The sequence below is a fragment of the Somniosus microcephalus genome, unplaced genomic scaffold (genome assembly GCF_052327205.1).
Source record: "Somniosus microcephalus isolate GS21.2 unplaced genomic scaffold, FLI_Smic_1.0 unresolved_chr1, whole genome shotgun sequence".
Taxonomy (NCBI): Eukaryota; Metazoa; Chordata; class Chondrichthyes; order Squaliformes; family Somniosidae; genus Somniosus; species Somniosus microcephalus.
In genome coordinates, this window is record NW_028225179.1 from 130,025,702 (window position 1) to 130,033,398 (window position 7,697).

Below are 7,697 nucleotides of genomic sequence, written 5' to 3' on the forward strand. Positions count from 1 at the left end.
TTTATCTTGAAACCTAAGCGAAATATTTTGGGATAGAAATTTATCTTGTACAGTAGGGTAACGCGAGCAGCATCGAATCAACCACACGTTATACCTCCTGCCAGATATTCAAATGTATTAATTTTGATGGAATTGAATATCAAGCAGGATGTGTAACAGGCGGTCAATGCTACACCGTCCTTCTAGCACTGCTGCCGAACAGGAAAGTCATCAAATGACAAAGTGATCCAAAACCTCATGTTATTCCAAAAGTAGCAGGGCAAAATTACTGACAGTACGCCAGAAACATTTATTCAATTTATTTTCAGAATGTTCTGTCTTACGTGCTGGAGAAATGCGTTTCCCTCCTGTAGTATTCCCTATGTTCTTTATTTTTACACTGAGTTTTTCTTGTATTGCAAATTTTATATTTCCTTTATTTTCAGTTAGCCATAGTAGCTTGCAAATAATTAAATTTACCCAGTAGTACTTGCACTAATCAAAATTAATTGTGACATCAAAGCGCAAGCCTGCGCTGATCCCGCAGGAAATTTCAGCAAGTGCTGTATATATTGGTTATTGAGTTTCGCACAACTGCTGCTAAAGAACACGAGGGGAACTGTATAACTTTCTCATGGCAGATTGGCTTTTGAAAAAATTATATTTTGATCGGTCATTGGCAGAAAAATGTACAATAACCCAGAAAACGTTTAAAAGACTGCTAGATGTCAAGATGTTAATAAATAAAGAAAAGAGTGAAATAAATAAGGAGAAGGAAAAGAAAGAAGAATAGAAAGAAAGGAAGACGAAAGAAAGACAGAAAGAAACAACAAAAAAGGTAGAGTATTAATATGTCAACCATGGCAAAATTTTAACGGAATTTTAGCTAACTGCCCATAACTTTATTGTTTGCTTTCATCTAAAACCTTAGTTGATCATATGTTATTTTGTAACAATTAACAATAATTTGAAGAACCTGGATAAATGGGAATGCAAGGCTGCATAAATATTTATACAGATCTGATTACATCAGAATGTAAAAGAGCAAACTTATAAGCTGAAAATAATTCTAATTGATTATAAGTGAAAGGGTTTCTTTTTATACACTTACCCCTTTCTTTCTCGTTGCAGTCTTCTTCTGATGAAGGAAAATAGCATTCATCCATCAAAAAAGAGTCCCCGTGCAACATCAACGGAGTGAACAATCAAATCTCTCAAATGTTTCAACAATTGGGATAAGAATGATGATGGTATTCCACTCATGATTTGAAATTTAAAGAAATATATTGGCTCAAGAATAGCGTTCAGCAGCGTAGCTATCGAGATCGCCGCCGAACTATGAAAAGAATAGGAACTTACCACTTATATGAATGCAAATTGTACTTTGTACACTTATAATATTGAATATCCTGACCATTGAATGCAAATGGTCCACAATCTAGTTCACAAGCCAGGTCTACATTTGCCCAGCATAGTTTTATAATCTTTCTTAAATATGCTAATTATCCAAATGATCATAGAAACATGGAAGATAGGAGCAGGAGTAGGCCATTCGGCCCCTCGAGCCTGCTCCGCCATTCATTGCGATCATGGCTGATCATCCAAATTAAGTAACCTGTCCCTGCTTTCTCCCCATATCCCTTGATCCCTTTAGCCTTAGGAAATATAGCCAACTCCTTCTTGAATATATTTACTGAATTGGCCTCTACTGCCTTCTGTGGTAGAGAATGCCACAGGTTCACCACGCTCTGGGTGAAGAAATTCCTCCTCATATCTGTCCTAAATGGCTTACCCCTTATCCTTAGACTGTGACCCCTGGTTCTGGACTCCCCGACCATCGGCAACTTCCGTCCTGCATCGAGTCTGTCTAGTCCAGTTAGAATTTTATAAGTTAAAATGAGATCCCCTCTCATTCTTCTAAACTCCAGCGAGTATAAGCCCAATAGACCCAATCTCTCCTCATACGTCATTCCTGCCATCCCAGGTATAGGCCTGGTGAATATTCGCTGCACTCCTTCCATGGCAAGAAGATCCTTCCTCAGATAAGGTGACCAAAACTGCACACAATACTCAAGATGTGGTCTCACCAAGGCCCTGTACAACTGCAGCAAGAAATCTTTGTTCCTGTACTCAAACCCTCTCGCTACGAAGGCCAACAAACCATTTGCCTTCTTAAACGCCTGCTGCACCTGCATGCTTACCTTCAGCGACTGCTGCACATGGACGCCCAGGTCTCGTTGCACTTCCCCTTCTCCCAATCTATTGCCATTCAGATAATAATCTGCCTTCTTGTTTTTGACACCAAAGTGGATAACCTCGCATTTATCCACGTTATATTGCATCTGCCATGCTTCTGCCCAATCACCCAACCTGTCCAAATCATACTGGAGTTTCTCGGCATCCTCCTCACAGCACACATGCCCACCCAGATTTGTGTCATCTACAAACTTGGAGATATTACATCTAGTTCCCTCATCCAGATCATTAATATATATTGTTTATAGCTGGGGTCCAAGGACTGATCCCTGCGCTTCCCCACTAATCACTGCCTGCCAATCGGAAAAAGAGCCATTTATTCCAACTCTGTCTGCCAACCAGTTCTCTATCCAAGTCAATACCTTGCCCCAATTCCATGTGCCTTAACTTTACACGCCAATCTCTTATGTGGCACCTTATCGAAAGCCTTTTCAAAGTCCAAATACACCACATCCACTGGTTCTCCCTTATCTATTTTACCAGATACATCCTCAAAACATTCCAGTAGATTAGTCAAGCACTGCCAAGTTGTGTGCAGCGTATTACATCAAGAAGGGCACAAGCGCAATGTACAGCCGATGTTTAAGGGAAGACACGTCCACAAAAGCTGTCAAAACTATGCTACGCCCAAAGAAACTTCTTTCAGTCCCTTCCATTGAAATTACATTGTAAAAACGTTTTAAAAACATTTTAAAATATCTAAAAAGTCTAAAAACTTTTTTAAAATCTTTTCATTACACTGGTAGTATGACTTATTTCATACATCAGCATTTTGTCTTTTCCTTTCATCCAAACTCACAATTTATTAGCCCCTATGTATACAACCTCCTGTTTTGATACTCAGTAAATATCTAGCAGTGTTTTATATCTCCTAGAAGTAATATTGTTGAAATTCAGCAAGACATTCACAGACATATATTCAAGGTTAAAATATATTATTCATACCTTATTTAGGCCAGCAATATATAAATCTATTTTCCGTGTTATAGATGCATTATATTGTTTCAAATTGTTGATGTTTTTTGAGTTGAAGGGACAGAATTGATCACTGAAATCTGATAGATATTCACTTTATTTAACTTTCTTATTCAACTTCCCAAGTAATTAAATTAAACTCGACCAGCAAAATATGTTTCCTCCACTAAAAAGTACACAATGGCCCGTATTTTGCGGCCCCTACGGGTGCATACAATGTGCGCACAGGCCCATAAAGGCCGTGAATGTTCTGGGTTTTCACGCGGGAAGCGCATGCATGAAAACCATGCATTGCGATCTGTCAATAATTTTCTTGACAGATCCAACACATCCCCGGGAAAAGGGCATCCACCGGTGGAGAGTTGGGCTATTTGCCTTGCGAATGCACGTGAAATTCTTACGGCTGGCTTAAGTGTTTATAAAAACATTAAAGTATGTTTTTCCATTATTTATACATTAAAATACCTGTGCATTAAAGTAAGTTTATGTTCAGCCCCTTTAAAACATTTCAATTTATTTTGCAAAAAATAAATTTTTGTTTTAAATATTTAATTAAATTGAATTTTAATTCATTTATAATATGTATTTTGTATTATTTGATGTGTAGATGTATTTTCGGGAGTATTCCCGTTCATGCTTATGGGGTTTCTGTTAGTGAGTCAGTATAATGAACATTTTTAGCAGATTGTCCAAAAAATTGTGTCACCATTCTATTGGCACAAGCGCTTGTGTTGATTATACCAAAGGATACGTTGCAAAAACAATGTTGGCGGTACAGCAGTGTGCATGATGCCCGCCACAGTAGAATGCAATAGTAACCACTTTGCCAACCAACACTGGAGAAATAATGTGACTATTATGACATTTACACTTTGCTACAAAAACTTAAATTAGTGATTTAAATATCGCTAATACATAAAAAGAAACGTCTCAAAGGCCAGTTGAACATTTACAAGATAAATATGTCATGCAATTAAAACACTTATTAGTTTATAGCTCACCCGTATCTCTCAGACATTTTCTTAATTGTTCGATCTCTAGAAAAGCAAAATCAAATAACTTCGGCTGTTTGCTTTGATTTTAAATATGCTATTTGTGATTTGTTCTTTATTCTTATTTTGTTCACCTTCACTAGTTTTATTTTACACTGGAGCTTATAAAACTGAAGGGGTCATGCCAGAGTTATTTATAATTCTGAAGTTTACATATGATAAATAGTATCCCTGATTGGCGAGAATATTAGGAGGGGCCACAAAGTTAGCACACTTACAAAGAAGAAACAAAGTTGAGTTCTAAGAACATGCATTTACACCGAGGGCATGTAGAATAAGGAATTCGGTGTCAAAAACCATGTGGTAGCAAAGTACCTCATTTACTTAAGGTAGCTGCATATAAGATAAACATTAAGGATACCAGAAGCAAGCAGCAGAGAGTATATTTTTAATTTTGCAGCCAAACGTACAAATGGCACTGTGGATCATCTAAGCAAATGAATATCGGACAGCTTATATAACGAGTGGCTGATCCAGTACACCAGTTTCGTACCTGGCTGGCAAGTAGAACATCTATCACAGAGTGTCATGAGACAGTGAGGGCTATATCTTGAAAAGCGCCAGTCCAGACATGATCAGGCCAATGCTACGTTTCTTTACGCTCGAAAAGACGAATTCCAACAGGTAGGCCGCCAATTAAAATTGGCAGGTTTCAACTCTTCCATTAGCCATGAACTTTAACCCGCTATTCATATTGCAGTTGGAGGCTTCCCGTGTGGGAAATGCTTCTGATTCGCAAAGAAGATCCCCGCCTCTCTGGGGCCTCGGGATCCACGGCGACTTGCGTTCCTGGGCATCTCTGGGTACGCGCGGGTAGAGGTCCACGTATCCCAGGGTGCCTGCAGTACGCAAGCACCTCTGTGTTCACGTGGGCCGGCCTAACGAATGAAAGAAGGCGATCCCCATTAATGCTTATGGGGATTCCATATTTATGGAATCCCCATATGCATGAATGGAAATACCCCAAAAAATAAATGTACACATCAAATAAATAAAAAAAATACTTATTTAAAATTAATTAAAACGCCATTTAAAACAGAAAGTAAATTTTTTGAAAAATAATTTTAAATGTTTTAAAGTGGCTGAAAATAACCTTCCCTTATTGTACAGGATTTTAAAATTTAAATGATATAAAATATAAACATTTAAGCTCATTTAAACTTTTACGCTGGTACCAGGTGTAATAATTACACCGGCATTCGCTGGGCCGTAGTTGTGCCCGCGGATGCCCATTACCCGGGGATGCATTGGATCTGTCAAGAAGAATCTGGAAAGATCGCAAGTTCTGGGTTATCGCGTGCACACCAGTAGGGGCCACAAAATATGGGCCATTAAGTGTTGCTGTGCGATCACTTTTGACTAATGTCCAAGGGCTTAATACTGATGTTTGGATCTTGAATTACACAAATGGTTCTGCCTTTATTATATCACCTGTGTGTCGCTATTTTCACTTTACAGTAAAAATAACTAAAAAGCGGCCTGCAGTGAAATTTTAGCAGTCGCTTTTTACATTTTCATAATGGGGACAAAGGTCAATTGCAGTACCTTACCACTCCAGACGAATTACATAGTTCTTAGTCAGGTCTTTGGAACCTCGCAATTCCTGATCTGCACATGGTTTATTGAAAGTACCTAAACCTCTCCACATCTCTTTCCTCCTTTAAACGTTCCTTATAACCTATCTATTTCGTCAACATTTTGGTCATCTGCAAAAAAACCTTCTTATGTGACTTTACATTAAAGGCGCTATATAAATACAAGTTGTTGGTGTTATTGTTATTCCAGGCTACTGTCCTTAAACACTAAGGCATCAAAGTATGTTTGCCACCTGTAATAACTATGATTTTAAGTTTCTTTCTCACTCTCAACATTAGAACTGACAATCATTGTTGAAATAATAGTCGTTCTTCAGTTCCATTCCACAGTACAAATCAAGAGCAAAAGTAATCATCAGGGTAAACAAGTTTAGAGGGCGGGATATAAATGGAATTGGATACACCGACAGAACGCCAATATTCAAGAAAAGAGGGAGACAGAAAGCAGGAAACTATAGGCCAGTTAGCCTAACATCTGTCATTCAGAAAAAGCAGGAGTCCATCAGAGCGGCTGAGCGTGCCTGTGAGGAGTGGGAGCAGTGGCAGCGGCAGTACAAAAAGCGAACCCCAGGACCAGATAGGCCTCAGAGCAGCTGAGCGGACCTGTGAGGAGCGGGAGCAGCGGTGGCAGCAGTACAAAAAGCGAGCCACAGGACCAGGTAGGCCTCAGAGCGGCTGAGCAGACCTGTGAGGAGCGGGAGCGGCGGCGGCAGCAGTACAAAAAGCGAGCCCCAGGAACAGGTGGGCCTCAGAGCGGCTGAGCTGACCTGTGAGAAGCGGGAACAGCAGTGACGGCAGTACAAAAAGCAAGCCCCAGGACCAGGTAGGCCTCAGAGCGGCTGAGCGGAGCTGTGAGTAGTGGCGGCGGCGGCAGTACAAAAAGCGAGCCCCAGGACCAGGTAGGCTTACCAATCCAAGAGCGAAGTGAAAAGCAATTGAAGTGTGGCATCACCAGAAAGCAGGTAAGTGATTGGTTGGTGAGTATTTCTCTCTTTCTTAAACTTTAACTCTGTGGTTTATAGCTTCTAAGGTCTCTGTGGTGTAGCAGGGACTGTTTGTAAACCAGGGCCCTTAAATATATCATTTAACTGTAGTGTAAATTTTGAGATTGATTTGATTTAATTTATTTTGAATTAATTAAAGGGTAAGTCATGGCAGGAGAGCCTGGCCCCGTGGTGTGCTCCTCCTGTGCTATGTGGGAACTCAGGGACACCTCCTGTGTCACTGACAACCATGTGTGCAGGAAGTGTATCCAGCTGCAGCTACTGGCAGGAAGCATTGCGGCGCTGGAGCTGCGATTGGATACATACTGGACCATTCGCGATGCTGAGGACGTCGTGGATATCACATTTAAGCAGTTGGTCACACCGCAGGCAAAGTTTGCACAGGCAGAAAGGGAATGGGTGACCAACAGGCAGAGTAGTAGGCGCAGGCAGGTAGTGCCGGAGTCCCCTGTAGCCATCCCACTACAAACAGATATACCACTTTGGATACGGATGGGGGGGATGGCTTACCAGGGGAAGGCAGCAGCAGCCAACTTCCTGGCACCAGGGGTGGTTCTGCTGCACAGGACGGGAGAGAAAAGAGTGGGAGAGCTATAATGATAGTGCATTCTATTGTAAGCGGAATAGATAGGCATTTCTGCGGCCGCAAACGAGACTCCAGGATGGTATGTTGCCTTCCTGGTGCAAGGGTCAAGGATGTCTCAGAGCGGCTGCAGACCATTTTGGAAGGGGAGGGTGAACAGCCAGTTGTCCTGGTGCATATAGGTACCAACAATATAGGTAAGAACCGGGATGAGGTCCTAAAAGATGAATATAGGGAGTTAGGAGGTAAGTTT